General features: G+C 41.2%; 1 protein-coding gene across 9 annotated transcripts in view; it reads left to right on the top strand.

Moving 5' to 3' along the window:
- The first annotated feature begins 8006 nt into the window (after window positions 1–8006).
- GREB1L (GREB1 like retinoic acid receptor coactivator) overlaps window positions 8007–25710 on the top strand; it is a 143923-nt gene continuing 126219 nt past the window's right edge. For 7 of the 9 annotated variants that reach the window (XM_076329873.1, XM_076329870.1, XM_076329871.1 and 4 more), the window contains exon 1: window positions 8007–8157. The gene's annotated coding sequence lies outside the window, so the exon portion shown is untranslated. Of the gene's footprint in view, window positions 8158–13152; window positions 13169–25710 lie in introns of those variants that run through there. The other 2 variants (XM_076329867.1, XM_076329864.1) reach the window with 2 other exon arrangements.

Here is a 25710-nt window from a genome sequence, read left to right as displayed (position 1 = left end):
CACAGAGAAAGAAAAAGAAGAGGGGTAGTTAGACAAAAGGATTTGTAATTAATACATTATAACTCCTATACAAATTTATTTTTGCAAGGAGGCTTGTAGGCATATAGATACTGCAGCATTTAACCTGTTGGGTTTTTTTTCTTTTCTTTGAAAAACAAGAGAAACAGCTGGGAGATGAGTAGCTAAAATATTCTGTGTCTGCACACCTGCAGAGTGCAGGTTAAGACAGCTCAGCGCCAAGACCCTAGAAGCTGCCTGAGAGAGGCGTGGTGGCTCTTAGACATGTTTCTGAAGCTCTGTGGAAAACCTTTGCTGTGGAAAAGCCGGCTGGCAGGTCACACCCACAGCACACACCTACCTTTCTTTCTATGCGTTGAGAGAACTGAGCCAAGCCGTCTCTGCACTCACATACATCTGTAAATTCTTTTGGAGAAGATGGGGAATTTATAAATATGGGAGTAGACAGCTCTGTAGGCTCAGAGATTTGCCTCCGCAAGACTAAGAGAGAGATCTGCTGTTGACACCACTTGAGCCTGTTAAGATAGTCCAGAATGCTGGACTAACTTCACTTAGCAGCTAAGCTTTTCATTAGGATAAAGTCTGGCCTACCATGATGTGTGTGGACCTGGTAGGAAAACTGGGAGGGGAGTGACTCAGTTCTGGCAGCTACACAAGCCTGGGGAATTTACCGTAAGCTGCTTTAAGTAGGAATTTTGTCTGTGTAAAGGGAACAGTGACAAAACGAAGAATGGTTAGGGCTTGTGCAGTCTTATCCACCTTGCCTCAAAAATATTTTCTGTCTGTAAAAACCCCAACAGCTCAAACACATCGATGACTTTCTGGCAAAAACAAAACAAAGTCACAAACCAAGATGAAAGTTTGATACCCTAGATAGATAAACCTCCATAGATTCTAGGTAGTGAAAAATGTAAAGCAATTTTTAAAACACTAAAAATGCCTTGCACTACAAACATAACACTAAGGCAATGGGTACTATAATTGTGAGATGTCTGTTTTTCACCTTTAAAATGCCAAATTTCCATGGCTTGGCTCCAGTATGGATTCAGGGCCATTTCTCTGCTATTGTTAACATTCTTGTTAGTTCATGAGCAGCACCTCTTATGAAGAGCAAATTACTTAATAAAAGGCAGCAAAAATAAAGCAGCAAGTGAACTCACTGCCATTCCCCAGCTGGGTTCAGAATAAATATCCCAACATCAGCCAGCACTGACATACTGATTTTGATGAGATTCACTGCTCTTACTGATAACAGCTACAGGAAACATTGCAAATTTGGAATTTAAAAAACCTTCACCATTGAGCTTCACTCATCGAACCATGTCAGTGCCATGAAAAAAACCACCTTTGTAAGCTCTAAATTTAATGGCTTATAGGAAACTGCCACTTGTCCTTTTCCCGTGTATGACTAACGAGCCAGGGGACTTACAATGCCTGCGAGTGTTCTGTTGCGCATGTCAAATGGGGAACAGCAGGGGGAATTTTTTTATATCCCTGTGGTAACTGATTGGGTGACCACAACCAGAGGGACTGCCTTCACCCAGTATTGGTGGTGTATAGGCGCGTGGTCTCATCTAGGTCTCTAAGCTCCTTCAAAAGTCAATGAGGAGAACGAGGGGAGAGGGGTTGCCTTTTGAAGGTGTTCATTTAAGAATGGGATGAAACTGCCTGCTGGAGCTGCCAAGTTATTTTCATAGAGCTGATTAGAACTCCAGTTTTAGCTTAAAGTTAGGCAAGCCTACCTCCTCTGTAAGTAAGTCCTATTTAAAAGGATTATTTCACTCTAGGCTATAAAATAGTTTGATTAGGTTATGTGTTTGGCAATGGAGACATGTCATTTAGGGGTGATGGATCTAAGTTTCAGTGGTGTCTCTGAGGAGGCAACCCAGGGGATGGTGAAAGAGCCAGAGTGCAGCTGAGTATTTTATAGAATAGTCAGTACTATGCATACTTTTCCATTTTGTTGAGGTTGTTTTTCATATGGTCTTGCACTTTGAAAACATTTAAACAGAAGGTAGTATTCCTTTTTATTATGTACAATTATCTAAGTAGCCATGGCAAAATTCTTTTTTTATAATATCTCCTGATGAACAAAAGACTAACCTATATCTAGACATCCCTGGGGGAAGAAAAAGTCCTCAGATCTATGGACCTCATGAGTGTCCTACCCATGCTTTCAAAGATACATGGAAATTCTTTGTAGTCTAGTTAAAGTGAACAAATCCAACTACAATCAGAAAACTCTTCCTGAATCATTTAAAGCAATCAGTTACCATGCTTTTAATTTTCTTTTCAAAAATGACGGAGTATTGATAACATTTTGTTGTATAGTAAAAAATCAGAATGTATCTTCCCATTGAAAGAGGTCAAAATGCATTGTGCTAATTCAATGGTGTATAAAAACCAGGCTCAATCGTAAAACCCGAATTCACACCATGTGATTCATTTCAATTAGCCACAGTCTAAAGTAATACACAGATTAGTTACTAAAAAGGATTCCACTGAAAGATTAGTGAATTTTGGAAATGAATTATGAAATAAAAATTTATACAAGGAAAAAAAACATAAAAACTATGTAGAGGCTCAGCTTTGACAAATGCTAGTTTACGGACTTTTCCTTAACACAGAACTTACTTTTTCACAGTAGCTCTGATAGTACTAAAAAGGGGTAGTCCTTTTGCACTGCCTTATCGGAAACAAAATTCAATTTCACAAATTATTTAGAAAATTATAAAGAGAAACACTGTTACAGACTCTCTCATGCAGCACAGTTATACAGGTGCCAAAAGTTCTTCCTGCTCAAAGAATACCTTCGATTTAGGCAGGGTAATGCATTTTCCCTTTTGCTGGCATAGAGTCTGCTGTTAAGGGCATGCTTCTTAGCAAAGGAAACGGCATCCTACTGTGTCTTGCATGATAGATGGTGTACAGTTGCCAACCTGTAAACAAGAGCTGACATTGCAGTACCAAGTATTTTATAGAAAGTCCTAAAAAACCTGAGAATCTGGCTACAGACAGGGAGACTGAGATTCTAGCGATTAGCTCCAGGACGTTTATATAACCATCTGTTTCTTTTTGTGAAATGATTATCTCCTAACAGTGGTCATTCTGAAAAATCCAATCAAAATCAAGAAGGAATAGAAAGTATATGTGTGCCACTGACTACGTGCTACTGCTGAACTTCCAGGAAAGCCTGATGATTAGTTGCTCAATTTCTATGGAGTGAGTAATGGAAAGATAAAGCAAGTATGTTCTTATTAGTTGTAAGAAACAGTCTCTTTCATCTCACTGTGCACTATCATTTTTTTTTTGTAGGAGGTGTACTAAATATTAATGCTAAAACCACTAATGCCAAAATATGTATTTTAAGAACATTTCAGTAAAAGAATAGAGATAAGAAAGCTTAGATATGATGACATTGGAATTACAGCAGTGTTTGAGCATCAGGAGATCTGAATTCAGTTCCTAGCTCTGCCCTCAGAGTGTTTGCATTAAAAACATTTAATTTTACATGCTTCAGCTCCCCATCTCCAGCGCTGCTTCCTGTTTCATTCTATCCACCTGTTTCATCCATTTAGAATAAACGTTTTTTAAGGAATAGCTCTTAAGTATTTGGCTAGTACTCATTTTGTAGATGCCTCGATGTTAAATAGACCAAATACAACTTCACAGTATTACAACTAGGGAAAGAATAATTCACATCACAGTAATAAAGGGATAAAGGTATAATGAATCCTAAAAGACCATTGGTGATTCATGCAGCAAGATGAAAGTTATTTAGAAAGCTCATACCAGAATTACCCATCAGGATGGTGGGATTTCACTTCCCAACAAAGGAAGTCAAAGCAAAGTTTGCAATCAGCTTTTAACAACGGCAAGACCAGGTCTGTGGAATACAGACGCTTTATCCAGGCAAAGTTTAATATCAAAGGTTTGGTAGGCTGGATCAAATCAAAACATTCATACTAATGTTTCTAGGATAGAAATTACTGGTTTTAGTATGTATGAAATCGATAGTTCACGAATAACAAGAAATTAAAGCAGAGAGTTCCCTTGTGTGGCTATTTATTTATTTGTTTATGGTTTTTGAAACCTAATTTCTGAGGTTGGATACATCAAGTTATCAGTGAATATTTAAATGTAACAGGCATGACAAATATAAATACAAGCTCTAGTTCAGAGAATGATCTAAGATGAACTGATGACCTTCGCTTTCAGGAAAAAAAAAAAGGTTGAATTCTGTTGGGAGGTCTGCCCTCATGGCTAGGAAGGGGGAAACTGTCAATTCCTACTATCCACAGTATTTAGAACACTATATCCAAAAGGATCTTATTCCTATTGCTCTCAAAACCAGAAAATATGAAGAAAGTGAAGAGATACCTAAAGGCCAGGGGAAATGCAATCCATTATGAAGGCTCAGGACTGAAGGATACCTATCAACCTCTGTAGTTCCACTGGGGGCCCATCAATCTTTGTGCAAACTGTAGTGTCATACTATGTTCTTACACAGTCCTTTATAACAGAAGATACTATCGGTCATGGTATCTTGCCTTGTGAAAATGGCCAAAACCCAACCCATGAATGACAATTTTCTTCTATGTTGCCTAGTCAGGGATCAGAAAATGCTGCTTGCTAAACCAGGTGGTTTTTTGATGCTGCCTTTTTACCTCAGTATTAATTGACCTTGCTTCCCAAAGCGAGCCTCTAATTGCTGTGTGACTGCATGTCTGCTGTCAATAATTCCTAATGATTGACTCCAATTTCTCACTGCTTGAAGTTGCACTTTCTTGTTCCCTCAAACGTTCTTTTGTTCTCGATGCCTGTATGTTCCCCAAACTGTGTGGTCTCTCCTTTATTTCACTCCAGCAGCTGCTTTGGCATTCTGTGTCTTCTGTTTCAGATACATGAGTGGCTTTGCATATTTGTGTTGTGAGTATCATGGCTTCAAACCCTGAAAGACTTTTATGTCCCAAAACGTTCTTGTTACAGATTTTATCCTGCCATCTGATGTGCAATATGGCCCACAGATGGTACAGATGAAACCATCCTACAAGCTGTAAATGTTGATAGTCAAAATAGAAAGTTAGAAGAAAACATATAATGAATGTTTCTTCCTTTTCAAAAAAGCAAAACAAAAGTAAGTCCAAATAAGAAAAGAGTTACTGCATTAAAGCTACCAGAATAATTCTCACTCATTCAGTAGGTACCTCTAAGTAAAATTAAACAGTTTGAAATGTCAAGGGAAATCTAGACTGCAATTACTGGGATCAATTTAGATACAATTATCTAAGTTAGAATGATCATATGCTATAGCAGGTATTCTACAGGCGCCTTGATATGCTTTCAAATCTCTCACGAACTTTTAATGGTAATAATAAAGTCACTGTCTAAATCTGTCCAGGGTCACATGGCAACATTATCTCAAGGGACTGACACTGATATTGCTTAATTCCGTTATATTTTGCAGAGTATCAACAGCACAGTTGACATATACAGCATACAAGCAGACATACTAGAATAGCAGCCTAAACTCTTTTGCAGCTATCTACTTCCAAGTTTCCAGAAAAATTAAGTGTATAACTTAGAAAAGGCAAACTGGCAAAGCTTTAGGACTTGATCCTAAAGCCTGATCTGACTTGGCGAAGTCTCTTAAATTCTGCTTCAGCTAAATTTTTAGCTATCTTTTGTTAAGGGTCATATTATTAGAAACTTTATAAATACACAGATACCAAGATAACGGAGGTAGCATGTCTTCAGGTAATCCACAGCTGAAGCCCAGCTCTGAGCAATTCAAGTATGTGAATAGTCCTGTCAAAGCCAACTGATTTAGCTATTCACGTAAAAATTACATAACCTCAGAATCAAAGTAGCCAATGAACAAACTAGTTGCAAAGCTTTATTTGGGAGGTACCTTGTTTTTGAGAGCTGTGACATGAGAATATATGTAAGAAAGTTCTGGAGTACTTCAGTACTAAGAAGTACTAAAGTTCTACAAAGAAGTGCCAAAGAAATTGGTAGAAAACCAACTTCCTTTGTATTTCCTACCAAAGAAGTTGTTAGGAAAAAAGCATGTATCCAGAAATAGAAATTCATATGGATGCATAAAAGGCAGTGATGTATATATTTTGTATATATGCATTGCATAATCTGAGATGGCTTGAAGATTCTTTCCTGGCAAGTTTGCTATGAAGACTGCATAACGATATGCCCCAACCTTTGGTCTCTAACTTATCTACACAGATAAACGCACCCATTACTACACTTTTGCATCCCATTCAATGAAATGAAGTGCAAATCAGCATGTCATAAAAAAGCATTGCTCAAATTAAAGTAAACCAAAACAGAACCAATAGTGAAAACCTCCTTAGTGCTTATCAGAAAGAGTGTGATTAATGCAGAAACAGGCTAACTTTTTTGAATATTCAAAACGTTATCTACATTATCTATTAGACAGACCTCTGTTTCTCATTTCTGGACCGAGCAGCATTACTGCAGTGCCACACCATTGCTGTGCCATCTCTACTTTCTCCACAAGGTAGGGACAGTTTTTTTCATCCCACTTTTTGATGGAAAGTCTCATTATCTCTGGTAATGAGAACACTCACTAGGATGCTGGAGCTTAGTATTTTAACCAGGAAATACAAAAGAAAAGGATGTGAGAAAAGTACTGGACATCTTCTTTTTCTCAGTGACACAGGAGCAGGTTCCTGTCAAAGAAAACAAACAACACTACCACTTTTTTTGTCACTATCACTTTTTTCTCAGCTGTTGAGGCAGAAAGATAGGACACTGCATAAGACTAAGCCCTACAGTCCCAAGAGAGGAAAAAGGCTTTTTGAAAGACTCTCAAGAAATATGCCCTTTGAAAAGCGAAAAGTGAAAAAGAGAGTAGATGGTTCGTATGGTAGCTTAATCAATCAAAGGTAAAAGGAAGAAAATGCAAAATCATTTTTCCCCAGTTCAATGGATACTTACCCTCAGAGCGCCCTGCTGTATTTCTAGTCTCCTTCCCACGCTCCTGCTAAGTCCGACCTTCATCTTTACACACACTAAGTATCCAAACCTGCTGCTTCCCCATGCAGACTCAGGCTCCATTTACAGTTTTAAATGTTCCAGATCCTTCTGTTTCCATCCCCTCCAACGCACTCAGATTCCCTCATGTCTACCCGCCTTGCCTTGAGCCCTGTTCAGTTTAATCTCCAATACAAGTATGCTCACAGCGCCCTTCTCCAGTCCATCTCCGGCATCCTTCTAGCACGCTAAGCCCCTTCAGCTTCTACTTTACCACTCTTGGACTAGCTCCATTGCTAACTAAACCCAAAACAAAACATGAGGTGACCACTCCAACTTTAAATTCTGCCCACAGCCCTGACTGGCCCGCACCGCAGGGCCGCCTCTCACACGGTCGTGCAGGTGGCATTCCCAGTGCCATCTTCTACCTTGCCCAGCCACTGAGCCACGATGGACTTCTGACAAGGTTTTGACGCTTCCCAGCTCCCTCCTTGGCTCCCCTCCATGCAGGGCCTCGTCCCTTCCCTCCCAGACTGGAAGCACCACAGCTCGCTCTCTCCTCACCGAGCCTCGGCAGCCATGTCCCAGGCCTCACTGCCCGCCGCCTGCCTCCACTAACCTGTGTCCACCCCAACGCCTATTCCCGACCCATCACCTCTTCCCGACCCATCACCTCAGTCCCTGGCACGACGCGGCCACCTCCCTTCCCAGTCCCGCCGTCCTGGGGCCTGGCCCGGGACGGGGAGGCCGTTCCTCGGCCCTGTCGTCCGCTGGACACCCCCTCACCTGAGCGCGGCTCCCCCGCGGCCACCGCCCGGTCCCCTCGCCCACCGCCCCCTAGACCCCTCTCCCGCCCCGCTGTCAGAGCAGGAGGGGCGGCACCTGCGGGTCCGCCCCATTCTCCTCCCCTCGCCTTTCCTCCCCTCCTCCCGCCGGAGAGAGAGAGACCAAGACCCGGAGGGAGACGGCGGCACCGAGGGCGCCGGGCGGGACTGCCGAGCGCAGTTGCTCGGTGTGAGTGGAGGGAGGGGGGAAATAAAAAAAATTTTAAAAAAATTAAAATTAAAAAAAAAGTGAGGGAGGGGTGGAAGGAGAGCGCTTCAACTTCTTCTCTCTTTGCCCAGCAAGGTAAGGGAGCGGCGGGGGGCGCGGGGTTTTACTTCGCCTTCTCGCCGGTTTCTGGGGAGGGCTCAAAGGTAGCGGCTCGGAAGGGCGGCGGCGGCGCCCCGCTCGCTGGGTCGCGCTCGGTGTCAGTCACCCCGCAGAGCGCAGCACCGGGGGCGGCGGCGCGGGGCTGGGGAGCCAGCCGGTGTCACTGGCGGGCTGCCGGTGCCCTCCTCCGGGTGGGCTCCAGCCCTTTGTTACCGTTGTTTTGGACCGGGGGGGAAATGACACCGCTCCGACGGGGCAAGGCGGGGGCGGGAGACCCCTGGCCGGGCGGCTGCGGGAGCAAAGCCGCTCCTGCGGGCGGGCGGGTGGGCGGCAGGCAGCCAAGGCCCGGGGAGCGGGGCAGAGGCGGGCGGGGTGGGCGCGGGGGGTGCAGGTGGTTCTGCTGGAGAGCGGGCGGGCGGCGAGCTCCCCCGCCCCGCGTTGCCATGCGGGCGGCCGCCGGCAGGGGGCTCGGCTGCCTCGCCCTCCGCGGCCGGGGGAGGCTTCGCCTGCGGGGGGGGGTGCCGGCGGTGGGCGGCCTTGGGGGGTGGGGTGTTGTTTGGGGGCATTTCTGGACGTGTGCAGGCTGGTTTTGAGGAGGGGAGGGCAGGGCGCCGGGTCTCCTTCCCGGGGGGGCCTGTCCCTGTCGCGGAGGGGCAGCGGTGTCCCCTGAAGACGCGGCAGCCCAACGGGTAGTAACGGTCGCGTTGGCGGGCACCGAGGGCAGGCTGCTGTCGCGGGCCCTGTCACAGGCGGCGCTTCGGTGATTCCCTTCACCGCGGTGACGACCGATCGACAGGACTTGTTTGCTGTTGGGAAGTAAAGGTAGAGGGGAAAAACCGGCTCCGATGGACGTAGCGCCGGCCCTCCAAGGCAGCTGACAGGTTTATGAAGGGGCGCCCCGCCGCCCTCGGCAGCGGTTAGGTACCGCCGGGATTCGGCCCTTCCCTCCCCAGCGCTTCCCGTGGCATTCCTGAAATCTCCGAAAGATGAAAACTCTGTTTAAACCGTAGGATTTCGGCCAACCCAGAGGGTGGGCCAAGGGTTGCTGTTTGTTTAGTCCCCAAGCCTGCAAATATTTATACATATTCTGAAATTTAAGAATTATCAATGGTCAGGTGTGTTTAAAGTGCAGGAGACTTTAAGTTACCTGGTGGAAAAATATTTCCCATGTCTACTGCTTGTCAGTAAGTTTGCTTTAAACACCCTGAAGATGTGACCTTTTTTACATAATTTCATTTGGCTTTCTTTGAATAGGTGACTCTTACAGCTTTTCCACTGAATGATATTTTAAGTATTACTGAAATAATATTTCATGTTCTTCATACTTCATTGATACCTTGTTACAAAGAGCCTTTTAAAAGTTTGAAATAAAAGGCTGCTGAAGAAGAAAGTACTGTCTTTTATTTCCTGACTAGGAATAACTGAAGCATAACTTTTTTTTTTTTTTTTAACAACTATTACCGTTGTTTAGAGCTGAGAGTGAAGTGAGTAGGTGCATATTGCGGTTGTGGATATAGTTATATATGTGACCTCCTATAGGACAGCTAAAACTTTTTGCGCTTTTAAATACTGTAATGCACACTTAAGTTTGTTCTTTGTTAAGGGATATGCCCTCTAAAGAAAAACAAGGCTGGGTCTTCTGTTGATTGAAAAGTTTAATACATATGCACTAGTGGGATTAAAAAAAAATTTCTTTGAAAATATTGAATGTTATCCCGAAGAATTTGCTTGTGAGTAGGACAAAAGCACTTACGGAGCTGGTGGATTAACTTTTTTAATACCTCTTTCAAAGGAATAAGGATTGTGTGAAGATTCTCAGAGCTGTTGAGAAATGTTTATTTATTCCTTGTTTTAACACTTCTGGATTTTGAACACATGCATACTTTTTCTCATGTATTCTCAAGTATTTCCAACAAAATGCTCCAGAAAGTCAATGAATAATGTTCAATATGTGCCTACCTGTTTAAAGCGCTGGGCTCCGAACCCTGAAGGTTTAATTATACAGCTGTTGATACAGATACAAATACAGTGTATGTTTTTGTTTATTATTGGTAGTGTTTGTGCAAAACAAATTTTTGTCTAAGGTATTTAACAGAAAAAGAATTTAGTTATAAAAACCAATATGTACGTACTGGGGTTTTTTATTAGTTGGGTTTGGCTGTAGATAATGTAACAATCAGAAATAGTGATGACTTTTTGGTAAGGCAGTTTTTAAGCCCAGGATGTAACACTAAAGGAAATAAGCAGTAATAGGCAACTTGATTACTGAGCTTTTACTGGGATAATTAAAATATGTGAAGTTTCTTAAGATCTCATGAGGGCATCACAGATGAAAGGAGGGGTGATCTGACTGTGTGAAAAGTTTGTCTAGAATTCAAAAAAGCACATTTGGTTCAAGGTCTTCTTAAACACATAACTATTGGCATTGATATTTGGCGGTTCAACAAGTCATGTCCAAAGTATTTTGCAGATACAAGGAAGAAGAAAACTTGGTAGTCTAATTTAGGAGAGTCTAATTAGTTGCTGTGGGATATAGGGAATGAAACTATTTTTTAAGGGAAATCTGGAAAAATCTCTGCGCCACAAAGCCTATTGTATTATGAATGCTGGGCTGTTCATTCAGTGTAAAAGTAGACTCAGTATAATGTCAAAAATATACTCTAGGAAATCTTATTAATGATAGCTAAAAAAAAGATTGAATACATTTCTCTCTAATTTTCAGTCTTCCTAGGAAATTTTAAGTGGGCATAGAAGTGTAAGGATTTTACTTTCAGTGGTGTAACCTTTTGTAGTTATCTTTCATATTAAGCATTTTAGAGTGGTTTTTAAAAGTGCTTTTATGCTTTGTATGGTTCTGTACCATATGTTTTGTATTTAATTCTTTGAATGACCACTGAAGTGCAGCCAACTTCGGGTGAATGTGGCAACTGTTAACTAGCGCTTAGCAACAGTGCACAATAATCAAGACGGGAAGTGAAGAAGAATACCATGTCTAATTGAAACTACAGGGGGCATTTAGGTAGGTAGGATGTAATTAACAAAACCTGGAGCTTGGACATGATATTAAGGCCTCACATCTTTACCCTAGTAAAAAGGATTTCACAATCATTAATGTAAAAAACATTTCAGATTTTTCGTTTTATACCTCAGATGGATAGCCTCTTTGAGATGTATGTGTTTTGCCTATTCTTGCATGATCATTTCTCGCATGTAATGCAGAAGACACATTTTCCTTTGCTTCTAAAACGGAATTGTGAAAAGGAGGACTGTTGGGAATACTGACAAATGAAGGAGTAATAAGCCTTGACATTTTGACAATTATGTCTTTTAGAGAATTAGTCCCGTGAACTAGAGTTCATTAGATATAGTAAGTGATTAAGATATCGCTAATATTCTGAAACAGATTACAGCGGCAGTCATAAAACAACACTAAATTTTTACAATTAATGTGTTGTTATTTTCTCTAAGAATCATTGACTTTCCTCAAATCTTGTCTTGTCATGACATTCCTTAAAGTGTTGTGAAAAGTGTTGCTTGTGAGAATATTTGTTCAAAACACTTTTGCCTAATACAGTTTCATTTCTTCAAAATTCCAACCCTGATCATTTTGTTTCATGCTGCATTCTATGTGGAGATACATTCATGGACCAATTTTATGTCTTGTATATCCTGAACACATCTTGCTTCTAAGAACTCTGAAAATATCCTCATATAATAAGGAGAGAACTAGTAAATGAATTTTCAGTGAATCATTACAGAGGCTCATTTGTGACTGAGCATGGCTAGTATAGCCCCTGTTAATAGATTCAAATTTGCAGGTAGGTAGTGAAAATGACCCAGAAATAGGGAGCCATGCTGTGAAGGTGCTTATAGTGGTGAACTATCCAGTAGCAGTAGGCTCATAATATTTTAACAGAATAATTAGTGGGTTTATAATCCAAAAGAAAAACCACATAATATCTGTTGGAGGAACTTGTGGATGACAGAAACTTGGAGCAGTGTTTGTTCACAATGGGAACAGCCAAATTTTGTACACTGCTGTGGTTGGCTTGGAAGTATCAAATAGAAGTATGGAGCTCCTTATAGAAAAGGCGCTAAAATGTAATTATTTTTGGTTTGGGTGACTCCTGAAGCCATGTCAGCTGATTTCTGTTGTCTTGCTATGTCACACGGTAATGTCACAGCTTCTGTGAAATTCTTTTGCCACATGAGAGGCCATAGAGAATTGTGTAAATGATTACTTTCATTGAACTGTATTTAATGTAATTCTCATTGAGTTAGCATTTTAAGTTCCATGGCACTTCAGAGGTTTAATTAAAAAAAAACCCATATACCTGATCTGAAGATCTTACAGCACGTATTGTCAAATGCTTTGGTTAATTTGCATTTAATTGCTGTTTAATGTTTTTTTTATTGCAGTTATACTACAGTAACTAATAAAATGTTCATAAAATATAACAGATTGGAAGAACTGTATGTTGTGACATAAAATGACCAGAAGAGTAAGATGGTAGGGAGCAGCCTGAGTCAATATGACAAGATCTGATAAAAACGGTCAATTAATATTCCCCATGTAAGGTTTTAGAGAGGTTATTTTGAGGTAGTTTTTCAAACTGATGGAGCTATGAACAGCAAAACAGTGTGGGCAGACTTAAGATACTGTTACTTAAGAGATTACCAGACATCTGTCGTAGTGGTTCCATGAACAAGCCTGGAGTGACTAGTTTTATAAAATGCTGCGCAATGATCCTCCTGTTCTCTCTCTCTCTCCTATCTCCATCATAGTCTGTAATTAGCTCTTTTCAAGACTGTTGGCGCGATCTGAGCAGAGCACTTTAAGGCAAGTGAAGAAGTTAGTTAATGTAACTGGTCTGAAATGCACTCTATTAATGCTGTTCTCTTTTTTTCTTTTTTAAATGAAGACTCATCTGTGCATCTCACCAAAAGTAATAGGACTTCCTGGAACGTACAGTGTGAAGTTGTTAAGGTTAGTTAGATGGCTGACTATTTTAAACTGATGCATTTAGGGTGGCAAATGCAATCAAACATTTTGCTAGTACTTCTGTCTCTTTGCACTGAAATGTGCTGCATCTCCCTCTGCAGCACCGATTTCTCTGTTGAATGGAGTGTACACCACCAAAATTTCAGATAAATCAGTAGCCTTCTTTGGAGGACAGTTTAGGCTGCTGTTTTTCTCTAGAACATTTAAATTTTTCTCTACAACATTTAAATTTGGCTTCATAAAGAAGTATTAGTGTGCATATGAAATGTTTTCCCTCTAACATTCTACATATTTGAGATATATTAGGCTTCCCCTCTGCTTTCTTTCATAATGCTACCTCCAACTTCAAAACTTGCTTTCTTGTAGACTCTCAGGTCTCTAGACATAAGGAAACCTAAGGATACCTTTTCTGGGAGTTTGATAGTTAAATTATGCTTTTAATTTGGTGGGATTTTTTTCCCCTGTTAATTCCAGCTGTCTTTTAAAAGATAGAGATAGTTCATATGCAATTTTAATGCCAGTGCTCAGTGAGACTACGTATACCCTGAGTTGTATGGTCCCTTCCTTCTTGTGTTATCAGTCAAGAGTAATAAGTGGAGTGTTTGGAAATTGCTGCGTACCTGATCCACAATCTTCCTAGTAAAGAGGAAATGACCACTTTTTAAAAACTGCAATGTGGCACAGCATCCTTGGTTTAGTGAGATCCAAGCTCTTTGGAGCTTCCTCCGTTGCACCCACTTCAGAGAGCTGTTGTAGTGGTAACGAAGAGCAGTTCCCAATAGCTGAGTTCAACTGCTTCTGATGCTGTAAGGAATTTGGGCAACTACCTCTTTACCCTGGGGTCACTGGTGAAATAGAGACATTCACAGCAGAGTTTTATACACATTACTGTTGCCTACTTATGCTCTTCATCCTGAGATATCAGTAACATATGTGGCAAAACCTTGTCTTGATGGCTGTCAATTTGGGATTTGCAGAGGGCTAAGTGCTCCATTCCCTGTCCTGAGCCTTGTGTCCTTCCACTGTTGGTGTAGTACTTTGTTGCTATTAGTTCTCTGCCTACTGTCTCCTTGGTGATAAGGTGTTGGTTGTAATATGGTGTTTCACAGTGTATGACTGCATCTCAGTCTTGCCATTCAGGAGATCATGCCGTCTACTTTTACTGCTTTTGTTCCTGCCTCACTGACCATCTCCCTGTGGCTTGTCAGAAAGCCCCCTAAATTCTGTGTTCCTTTAGAGCCTTAGGTGGCTTTATTCTCCTGTCCTTTCACACTTTCAGTCCACTTTGAGGACAGCTGTTTCATAAAGGAAGCTTAATCTTGTAATTTCTTTAAACCACTTACATAGAATCAAATTCTTAGTGCAACTAGGTGATTCCTTTGAGAAGACTGGGAATTAGGTCTTGATTTTTACAGCTACAATGCCCTTCACTGCATCAAGAAAAGGGAAACAGCTTCCTGCCAATCATGTTGTATGTGACATTTAAGAACATGGTGGTTTCCTAGTCTTGTAAAAAATGCTTTAAAAAATTTATTTGTATAGATGAAATGTTAAGACGTTGTTGTTGTTGCTCTTTCGAATCTTAATCTCTTAGACGGAAAATTCTGGCTGTGAGAACAAAAAGAAATTATGTGGATTAGGCAAGTGATCAGTACCAGCTCACAGAGGAGCAATTTTGAAGAAAACCTAAGGGGAGGGGAGGAAAAGGGCAAAGCAAGAAGACTTTAATGCCTCATAGAGGCACACAGAACTACTGATGGCGTATTTAAAAGCAGAAGTTCAGAGTGAAAAATATGCATATCCTCACAGTCCCGATTGCAGCAGTTTCAGCAAATGTTGAAGGTTAGCTCTTGCCAAATTTTTTTTGGATTAGGAGAGTCATCTCTCAGTTTTCAAGCCTCTCGAGGAGGGGGAAGATGACTTGCCTGCCAGATTGTTATTTCACCTTCTTCCTCCGGGTCCACAGTCATGATTTTAGCAGATGTGGGAGGCAAGCTGGATTTCAAGGGCATCAAGATTAAAACATTAGCTGTTGCAAGCTTTTGTGTCAAGAGCTATGGAATCTTTCCTAATGAAACAGCAGGACATCTAAACATACAGATTTTTTTTGTTTTGTAGCATTAACTTAGTAATACTTTTCTTACTTACTGTATGCCTGAGGGTGTTTTGGGTGCTACATGGAAAATGGATAGGCAGTCCTTTGAGCTGTAGACTTGACAAACTAGGGAGGATAGTGTGTGTGTGTGTAGGCGTGTGCAAATATATATGTATATGAAAGAGAAAAGGACATGAATTAGAAATGCTGGGGTCTAATATCGTAATGGTCCAATGTCTTAATGGGTCATAGGATTCTTTTTCTTTAATGATTGCTTGGCTGAGATGGCTTATACTGGTCTAAACTCTAACATTGCGTTCACAGTTTGCCTTTATATGTGTGTATGACTAGACCAGGAGTTCTTAGTGTGTAGTAGGTGTGCCACTAGTAATGTTGTTCAAAATAGCATGCCTCAAGCTATTAAACAAAAGCCACCACCAAAAAAAACACTTTAATTTTGAACAGCAGATGTGACCTTGTGGCAGAAAAGCCTGAGAGGAAAAAAATAAAAAAAAAAAAGCATTCTTCTGGCTGCTCTCAGCTATCGTAATGAACAGTGTTTGCTTGCTGACTGTCCAGCATGGTGGTTTTATTGAGAGATGCCTTGTGCCTGATGGCTGTGCAGATGGATGCTCAATTTTCATCCACAGCACAGCTGGCTGGCTTTCTGTCAGGCTTGGCTTTGGGGTGATTCCAGTTGTGGTGTGGATTTGGTGTAGAAAGAGGGAGACTGTGCTTGTGATAGGGGTTAAGCACTCCCCTGCACAGTGCAGTGTAGGTTTTCAACTCCATTTGCCATCATTGTAGTAAATCCATTTCTGATGATGTGCTAAGGCCAGACAGATTAACTGCCGAGTTGAACTTGTGAAGTTGCGTGTGTGTGTTGCCAGAGTTCCTTGTGCTGAAAAAGGCAAATCTATATAACCTGTAGGTTCAGAACAGCTGAAAATTCTTCCTAACGTTGTTGCTTTGATGTCTGTTTAAAGGGAAAAAAAGGTTTGCTTTTGATCACCATGTTTAAAGGATGCTGTCCCAGCAGCGTAATAAATGAGAATTGGATCTGGGACGTAATTTCAGTAAAAGACAGTATTCTTCCAGATGCTTTTTAATTGAATTGTCCTGTGAAAATAGGCTCAACTTTGAATTCAATAATGTGCAGTTCAGGGTCTTAGGGCTGAAAAAGAGAGAGGAATGCAACAGATGCTGCATAGTTTTGATATTTCTGCTGTCTGATGATACTGATATCTCTACGCTTGTGTTCTCTATTCTGATTCACTATATAAACAAGTACAGCATGAACCTTAATGTATAACCTTGACACATGACTGGATCTTTGCTTTGTAGTTCATTAGTCATTTGTCCAAATTGCAAAAACCGTGTATTGGGAAACAGCTAAAGTATTTGCATCGGTAAAACATTTAATTTTCTTTGAGAAGAACTGTTTTGTGCCTCAGACTTCTTATTTTTAAGAAATGGACCTTCAGTTCTTGTTTCATTGTAGTCTAGCTGAGAATAACTGAGAACCTCACATTTAAATTTGACAGGTTAATAAATCAAAACTATTGATGCAGATCAGCCATGAACCAAAATACATCAGAACAGTGTTTTACTTTCACAGGATTTCCAATGTGGCCCTGCCTTGACTGTGAGGTTGGACTGGTTGACCTTCAGAGGTCCCTTCCAACCCAAATTATTCTGTGATTCTGTTGTTTGTTGTGAAGTGGGGTAGTACAAAATCCATAAAACTAGGCAGTATTACCTATTGGTAAGATACAGCTTCCTGAAACAATTCATCTGGCCTGAGAGCTTTGCAAACATACTCAAGGAATAGGCTACTGGCAGCATGAACTGTTTTGGTAACCTGCTTTCTGCTGTCTTCTTTCTGGCTGCTTTTCTGCTGTGTGCTAGATGTGCTTTCTGTATGTCATCAGAAAAGTTGAGATTTAGCGTATAAAAAACACAGCAAGGGGGAAAGAAGAAGTAGAAATTAGCAACTAGAGATTGGATGTTCTTTGAGAAACTCAATTTTAGGAAGAAGTTGACTGGCAAGTTAACAAGGGCCAGAGAGCAGAACTGTTTTCTGATTCATAACTAATCCTTTGCCCCAAGGACAGAAAACTGAGTGTATTCAAGGCCAATGCCTGGAAGGAGGCTGGCCTCAGGATGAATTCATTAAAACAATTCTGTCCTCCCTGTTCCAAAGAGCAGTTCATGCTGAGAGGGACTGATAAATTTCTCATTAAAAAAATGCTTATTGAAAATGAGGTCTATTCTGTGTGTTATCACAGTGCCGTTCTGATCTGGAATAAATCACATAAACTGTGTTTCTTTCAGCCAGCATGCAGAGATAAGAGAATACACTGGTGAATCTTCTTGTGTCCATACTGTCATTATGTGTGCCAGGAAAAATAGCCCCAAACTATGAATACATAAGGAGAAAATAGTTTAAGAGTAATGGCCTCTTTTGAAATGGGCTGATGTCGAACTGGTGAGTAAACAGGTAAATGCAATGTCACCATATAGCCATGTGAAGGATAATACTCAGATTGCAATTTTCTTTGTTTTGGAAATGAGGCTTGCAATGATCTATCTGCAGTCATTACTGGCTTTACCTATCCCTGATGTTCTGTAATTCCTTCTCTGTTTCTTCAGCTAGACTTATTTTTACTTAACAGAGCTTTTAACTGATGATCACTGTTATTTACCATTCTATTCCTTTTCACATCCTTTACTGGGGAGAAGCACTATTATGATTTTAATAAGATTTTTGTATTCAATTGATCTTTGGGTTCCACTTCTGCTAATGCTGAATTACTCGGTATTGAGAAAACATATGTTTATAACTTTAGCTTAAGCTTAGTACATCTGACCAGAGCAGGTCAGAGGTAACTGAGGATTGTTCTTGTGTTCTGAACACAGCCAATTGCTGTTATGTTCCATGGCAAAAAAGATGAGGATTTGTTTGGATCATTTACAGATACACGCCTTATTTTGCTGGAGAATGGCTTAGTTCAAGGTAAAGAGTCAAGTTAAACATAATAGAATAATAGATTTAGTTAGAAGACCTAGAGTTCTAAACTAGCAGTTTGAGAGCTAGAGAACCCAAACGAAATCCGTTGTGATTTTTTTAAGAATAAGATACTGGAAAGCAGGTTCCTCAGACCTCACTTCATAGAATCATGGAATCATTGAGGGATATTTGAGGTAAACTTGCATCCTTTTACATTTCGACCAAAAAATGTGCAATGTGTCTGGAGATTCCACCTTGGACAAGGAATATGGAAGTTTTTTGGTCACTGAAGAAAAGCACGATGGCGTACTTAAGAGGGGAAAAGGAAACAACCTTTCTTTCCCCTCTTACGTGGTTATCTCTCTCTTCTCATGGCAGAGTGGTGTAAAGGACATACATTTGTGAATGTAAGAGAAAAAGCCTCTTCTAAAACTATGAAAAATGCTTGTGCAAAACTACAGTGTAGTTTTTTTCCCCATATGATGGATTATGTACTAGCACGTAAAGAGTATGGGGCTTCTGTTGCCATGGTATATTTTGCACCATTTACACTGATGTTCGAAAGAAACAAAACTGTTGCAGTCCATAATTAATTTAATATGCTATAGCCAAATTACTAACATGCATTAGAGAAAAATTGTAGTTTTTTCGTGTCTCATTTAGCCAAATTCTGAATGTGTTAAAAAAACGGGTATATCCGTTCCTGAATAACTCTGGGATAACTATCATTGCCTGCCTGATCAGAGCGCCTAGTTTTGGTAGAGAGGTGGATTTCAGCTACAGGGCTCTCACTAAGCTGTGAAGAGGCAAGGAAAAACAGCTGTAAAAATGTTGATGTTGGCCGTGAATTTACATAAATAACAACTTTCTTTCATTTGGATGCTCAGGGTGATACTACAACGTGGACTTGGGTCTGCAGAAGATCTGGTTTTACTTCTGAATTCTGCCACTGAGAGAAGACACATGGCTTCTGCGCACCTCAGTTTCCCTATCTCTAAAACAAGGATGGCGGGCGTCATGGGAGTTTTTTAAGCACTATATTACAGTAATGTTTAGCTGTTATGGTCCTCTATGGCTGAGCCTAGAGGGTCCTTAGTTCAAGGCTCCTGTCAGGACCTTGGGCTGCTGAGCTTCATGCTTCTGTCAGAAAGCTTTAGACATAGTAGACCAAATTGTGTTCTTGGCATACATACAAACAGTTATTAATTTGGCTTTTGTGTTCAAACCTTCTGTTTAATTTCAATTAACTTAATTTTAATTAATTTAATTTAAAGGTCTCAGTCTCCGGTTTCCCTGTGAGATCTGGTTGCCATGTGCAGAGAGCCGGGGCAGCGTCTCCACCGAGATGGCTTTGTGGTGAAATGGATTCAAAAGTCCAAGGCCCTTCGTCTGTGAAGCAGCCCACAGCTGGGGCTCTGTTTACCCATGGTAGTGGTGCTAACCAGTATCTGTGTTGGTATTAAAGGAGTATATGAAATACCCAGTGAAAATAGGCTAGGCTGTGTCTCGCAGAAGGTCTTCAGCTGGCTAAAGCAAGTGGTAGTTGAGGAGGGAGTAAATGAAGTGTTTGCAGGCCACGTGCTGTCACAACCTTTCCCCTCCCTCCATACCCCCTTTCTCTCTTTTTTTTTTTTTATTTGGCCATATGTTTTAGTAGTCTAAGTATGTGTCAGTGGTAATCCAGGCTCTGCGCTTTTAAAGGATGATTACCCAGTTTGTTGCTGAAGTGAGACTTTTTTTTCCCCATTTAATTTTTGTGAGGGTCATAATTGTAAACTTTTTTTTTAAATTTTATTGCAGATTACTCTTTGTGTGACTAAATTTAACTACATTTCTTTTTGTGGCCTGCCGGCCTGTTACCAGTTTGTGTGATAGGGGGTCAAACAAACAGGTTTGTTCTCTGGATGCTAATCTGAATTTCAGAGCCGCTGTCCTTTACCCCCTGGCTCTCTGCTCCCCTCCCCCTCCTCCCTGCTCTCCACAAACAGCCACATCGGGTCTCTTTCTCCCCGCCACCCCCCCTTCCCCTTCTTTCCTTCCCTGGCCCAGCAGAAAAGTGAATGTTGATTATCTTTTCCTACTCATCCCCTGCCCCGGAATAGCCGATTCTCACTTAGGGTGGTTGATGTACTAGAGAATTAATGCTCTGAATATTCAAATGATTTGAAAGTCTGCTGGTCTGTATGTTACATTAAAGATACTGTGGTGCTTTTGGGGGATTAAATTTTATGGATTTTTATGGGTTAAAGCAGGTACAGGGTTTTCTGATGACTTTTAAAAAAAAAAAAGGTCACCTCTCTTGTCAGGGTGTGATTGGGGTCATGTCAGTTTTATATAAAACAATCATCAGGAATTGTCCTCCACGGGGGAGTCATTTCTCAGGTCTCCAGTGAACCTTGGCCGAACACGGAGGGGTTACTAACTAGCATTGAACCCCTGCTTGTAACCCACCTTCATGGTAGGTCTCATGGCATGATTACAGTTAGCCACCTTCTTGCCTAAAAAAAGGAAAAGTGGCTAGTGGGCACACAGAAATGCATTGTCATTGAACAGAATAAACCCTTGTACCTGTTATTTAAAAAATAAACCCACAAACATACTGCCCTAGTAGATTGAAATGTATGTGTGTCGGGGAGGAGGGGAATAACACGTAGGAAAAGATTTATGCCTTCCTTTGGGTTGTTGCTTGGTAACAGAAAATGCCTCTTAAGCCTATTTTTGGAGAGGGGAGGGGTGAAACTTGATTCAGTGACCATCTGTCCCGAGCTGGTTGATTTCCTGTTGAGCTCTCCTTTGTTTCTGTCAAACAATTGATTGTTACCCTTTACAGATAAGAATACTGTTGGTGACATTGCCCTGAATCAGCAGGTTGGCTTGTGGCAACCACAAAACAGACCTATTAATTTTCATTTTTTTTTTAAATGTTTAAAGGGTTTTGGTTCTTCCGAGGCCACTAACTGTGGTTTTACTGAGGTTTATTTACCTGTGTTGTGGTTTTGTTTTGTTTTCTTTTTCCTCTTGGGGAGTGCCTATCAGTACAGTAGGCGAGCGTAATAAATGTAATTCAAGCATTTTTTTAAAGAGGATGTAATAATGCCCTCTTCTTAGTCTGAAATCGTTGGGAAAAACCAGCTATGGTTTTGGGCACGTTAAGCCTTTTGGCGGGGGAGGGGGCAGAAGTTAACTGAAGTAACTATTGAAGAAATCCCCACTGTTTCTGTGAAAACAAAACCCAGATTCTTAATTGCAAATGGAATATTTGCTATTGTTCTTGCTTAATTTTCAGAAAATCATTCTCTGTTTGAGTACCTCCCGATGTTTGCTTAGTAGTAGGGTGCTGGATAGATTTGAATTCCGATTAGATTATTTTTAAGTCATCTGCTTTATTTATATTGCAGAAGCCTATATTTTTCCTTTAGTTTTATGCATGCAGGGTACAAGGTGTATGCACATGCAAATATGTGTGTCCTTTGTAGCTGCCATTGTTTGGTAAGCATTCCAGTACTATTTCCTTCCCTCCCCTGAATTTCAGCATTCAGAGAAGAGGTTCATAGTTCCAGGCATCTGCTGAAGAAAAAGGCATCTGTGTCTAGAGGAGAGGGGTAATATCTGCAAAAAGAGAGTGAAGTCCCTCAATGCAATAGGACAATGATAGTCACTGTTATTTCCTTCAGTCAGTGAAACTCTTTCCTGGGGTATTTCCATGATGCTGCGTTACAGAGGAGGGCGAGAAGGAAAGAGCTTCAGTACAAAGTCTTGGCATCTTACAGGTCTTTGCTTATTTGAGTTTAGCCTACATAATCACTCAGTAGATGAAATTTGGACGTAATTCCCAAAAGTCACTTCACAGAGCGGAAGGTGTTAGAAAAGTTAGTTTCCCTTTCTCTTCTATTTTTCCCACATGCTCTCCAGGTTGCTTTCCACAGGTAGAAGAGCTGTAGTCTGCAGCTTTTCAACATGGTCCTGGATGTATGTCAGATTCAGCTCTTTTTGAAGCTGGTGGCAAGGTGCCTACTGAACGTTGATATAGTGGATGTTGGGTCAGGCATACTTGTGAGATTTCCTTTCTTTCTTTTTAAAGTTGCATGTGGTAATTAAAAATCTGTGGTGTGGCTTAATAAGGAAGGTTCGTATCAAACTATGTGAATGAGCCTGTGTGACAGCACTGTGGCTTGCTGGTCAATTAGCCCTTGCATCCTCCTTCGTGGTTGCCCATTTCCTCACCTCACCCTCAGCCTTTCCCCCTGTTCTGCTGCTGTTTGTTTGGTGTACGCTGGGATCTGGCAGAAGAACTGATCGACTTGAAAAACAACTTCTCTTTCCAAGTTACTTTTTAGGTGGATCAGTTCCTTCATCCAGTTTACCACTAAGTGACACACTGAGCTTGGCCGCTGCAGTGGAACATGTGGGGGTGGAAGCAATCAGTACTGAGTAGAATCTTTTTTTTTTTTTTCTTTTTTGTAACCATTAATGCCAAATATATCGTGAGGAGTTTTTAAACATGCATCCTCTGTTAGGTAGAGAAAACCTACTTTGGGATTAGTTTGGAAATTCTGTAAACTGGATGGGTATACAGACATTAGTTCTGTAAAACTAATTGAACATGCATATGTGCTGCTTTTTGCCCTTCTTTTGGTAGAAAGCGATGGGTACCACCAACATGCCTTTCAGGTATTTTCAGTCTGTCTTGAAAGTACACTGAGATCAAAAAAACGTTTGTAGAACTAGTGCCAAGTAGGTTGATGTTTGGGGGCCAGGGAGTTTAAACTTGGCAGTGAAGGAACTGTTCTGAACTGGATTGAGAACTGATTCAATTTTTTTCTTCCTGCAGAACTGAGTTTCTGTGAGGAAAAAAAAATTAAGAACTTTGGAATTTTATTTCAGGCTTGAAAACCCTATTCTAGATATTTGGAACATAGTTTTGTGTCTGGCATAGAGAAAGTGATGAGTGGTTGTTCTGATCCAGATTTTCGCTGTTCCTTTGAAAGAGCGTTACTAAGCTGTATAGCTCAAATTGTAGGGAACTGACAAAAAGTCCAGTTGTCCCAGCATCTGGCGTGAGCAGTTGAGTCCATGGCCTGTGCAGATGACAGAGCAGTTAGAATACAGGCCTGCACTTATCTTGATGCTTTCTCGGGTCGGGTCGTACTGCACTTCTCCCATTAAAACAGATCTGTTGTGTCCTTTGTTCCCAGATAAAAGCAGCTACAGATCTGCCAGTCAGAAGGCACAGTGTCTGTGGCTTACCTTACATATAGGAAGGCAGTAATTCTAGAAAGGGAACTAGGTAGAAGACTGGTGTCTGCTTGCATTCACCTTCTCGTGTTGCTGTTGCAAAGATGGAATTATTTATGTATATTTTTTGCCTTCTGAACGCAGTCAGCCAGAGTCTGAGCAATGCTATTCAATGTCACGGTGTTCTGCAGGGGTTTTCTTTTTGGGGGGGGAGCACAGAGGTGGGGTCATGATCAACTGCTTTTCCATACTGGGTGAGTTCATGTGTGCTCCTCACCTATGTCATTGTTACAATGTTCCTATTGCAGGTTTGACTCACCCTCCATTTACGGAGCTGATAGCGGTGCTGTCCTTAATATGAGTTTGAGAAATCTTCCTCTCCTGTGATAAAAACGCCTGTTTGTGGTTTGCAGGAGAGAGTTTGGGCACTGTAGCAATGACTTCCTGCTGTAAGAAGAATGGTGCTATCCTTTCCTCCCCAGCTCCAAACCATGTGCATCAAAGGTGAAAGTGCCAAGGTTCTCCTAGGAAGCTATGGCCATCAGTACCACTGATAGGCTTTCCAGAGAGGAAGCAACAAAACAAAGGTTTTTAGGGAGACTTTTGTTTCCAACAAATGGCTTTCTGCTGAAGCTTAACTTTGGAAAGAAAAGCCACATGTCCTCAGTGGAGGTATGTGGTCAACTACTTCATAGTCCATCACAGCCCTCTTATGTGTTAGAAGCTATTCCCCAGGTAAACGCTCACCTTTAGAAGAGGTCCTGGCCTTGGGCATGCTGGACTGTGCTTATCCTCCAGTCTTTGCTTTACGTTGGCTTGGCTACTGACTGAGCTGCTCCACTTAGACCACTTCTGGCAGCTTTATTTATTTTTAACTCTCTGAAAGTGCGTTGCAGGAGAACAGTCGTCATGGTAAGTTCTGCCCTGTAGTCTTCTGGTCATCTAACATGCCTCTTGGGTAACAGCTGTGGGTGGTGGGACTGCTTTAGTCACTTTTTCATCTTTTACAGTGAGGGAGCAAGATCCATGGAGAAGCTTCATGGGAGTTAGATTAAATCAACTGATTTAAGTTTAACTTCAGTTGCTTTTCTGCTTCTTCACAGTAGAGTCATTCCAGGTGTAGGTACTGCTGGGAGAGAATCTGCCTTCTTCCTTGCTGGAGGAACCTTTTCAAGGGCTGGCCAAGCAGTGGCAAGCGAGGTGACCCTGCTCAGGGCGGCAGTCAAGGCTACGCCAGGCCAGGCAGAAACTGTGTGCAAAACCAATCTGAAGCTATGAAGCAACATGTGGTAGATTAGACAGAAGCTTGGAAAGAAATAGAATTTCTGGTGACTTATGCAAACTTATACCTGGTTTTAATAATATGATTCTGAAAATGGTTTGTATGCTAAAGAAATTAATTTAAATAAATATTTTAGGAAGCTTTTTTTTTTCCTCAGAACTTCTGGTTTCCTCTGAAATCCTTTTCTCCTAAAAAAATATTTTGTGATTGTGCCTATTTTTCCTTGTTTCCTCAGAGAACTGAGTGACTGAGAAAAAGAGGGACTGATTGACCTGAAAACTTGACTCCTGAGGCCTAAGCTAATGTCTCAAAACTGGAGATGGCCTTCCTCCTGCATATGGCTGGATAAAATGTGCTCTTTCATAACCTGCTGGCTCATTGCTGTTACGGATGTGTTTACCATTGTAGAGATGAGCCTGTTTCTGGACACCTGATTGCACTCAGGAGTGGGGAATAGCAACTCCTTTCTATATATATCTACAAAATGTGAGTGGATAGTGTAAGAAGTATTCTTCCATACATAATGACTAATTGGATTTAATTTAGATACTCTTTTTGATTTAACTTGGAGGTTGCAGTTGCCTGGAGAAATACTGCTGGTTTGCCCTATGAGCAGATGAACCGATCTGTTAAAGTGGGCTTTGAGGGTGTAACTTTGGTGTTTATTAGTGACGTTTAACATGATCCTGACATTCATATAGCATGTTGTAAAAAAGAGAATCTGGACTATTGCATGTAAAATGGGTGTTGCCACTGTGTGGTACTGCTTTATATATGTGTGTAAATGACTGCAGAAGACCGCAAATAAATGGAGGCTGTAGCTCTTACATGTATCAATGGTGACCTGAAATGGCAATTTTTGTGAATGGAAAAGAAATACCTTATCAGTTGGAAGAGAAGTGAGC

Source organism: Aptenodytes patagonicus, chromosome 2, assembly GCF_965638725.1.
Source record: "Aptenodytes patagonicus chromosome 2, bAptPat1.pri.cur, whole genome shotgun sequence".
Classification (NCBI taxonomy): Eukaryota; Metazoa; Chordata; class Aves; order Sphenisciformes; family Spheniscidae; genus Aptenodytes; species Aptenodytes patagonicus.
This window is presented reverse-complemented; position numbering and strand designations above follow the sequence as displayed.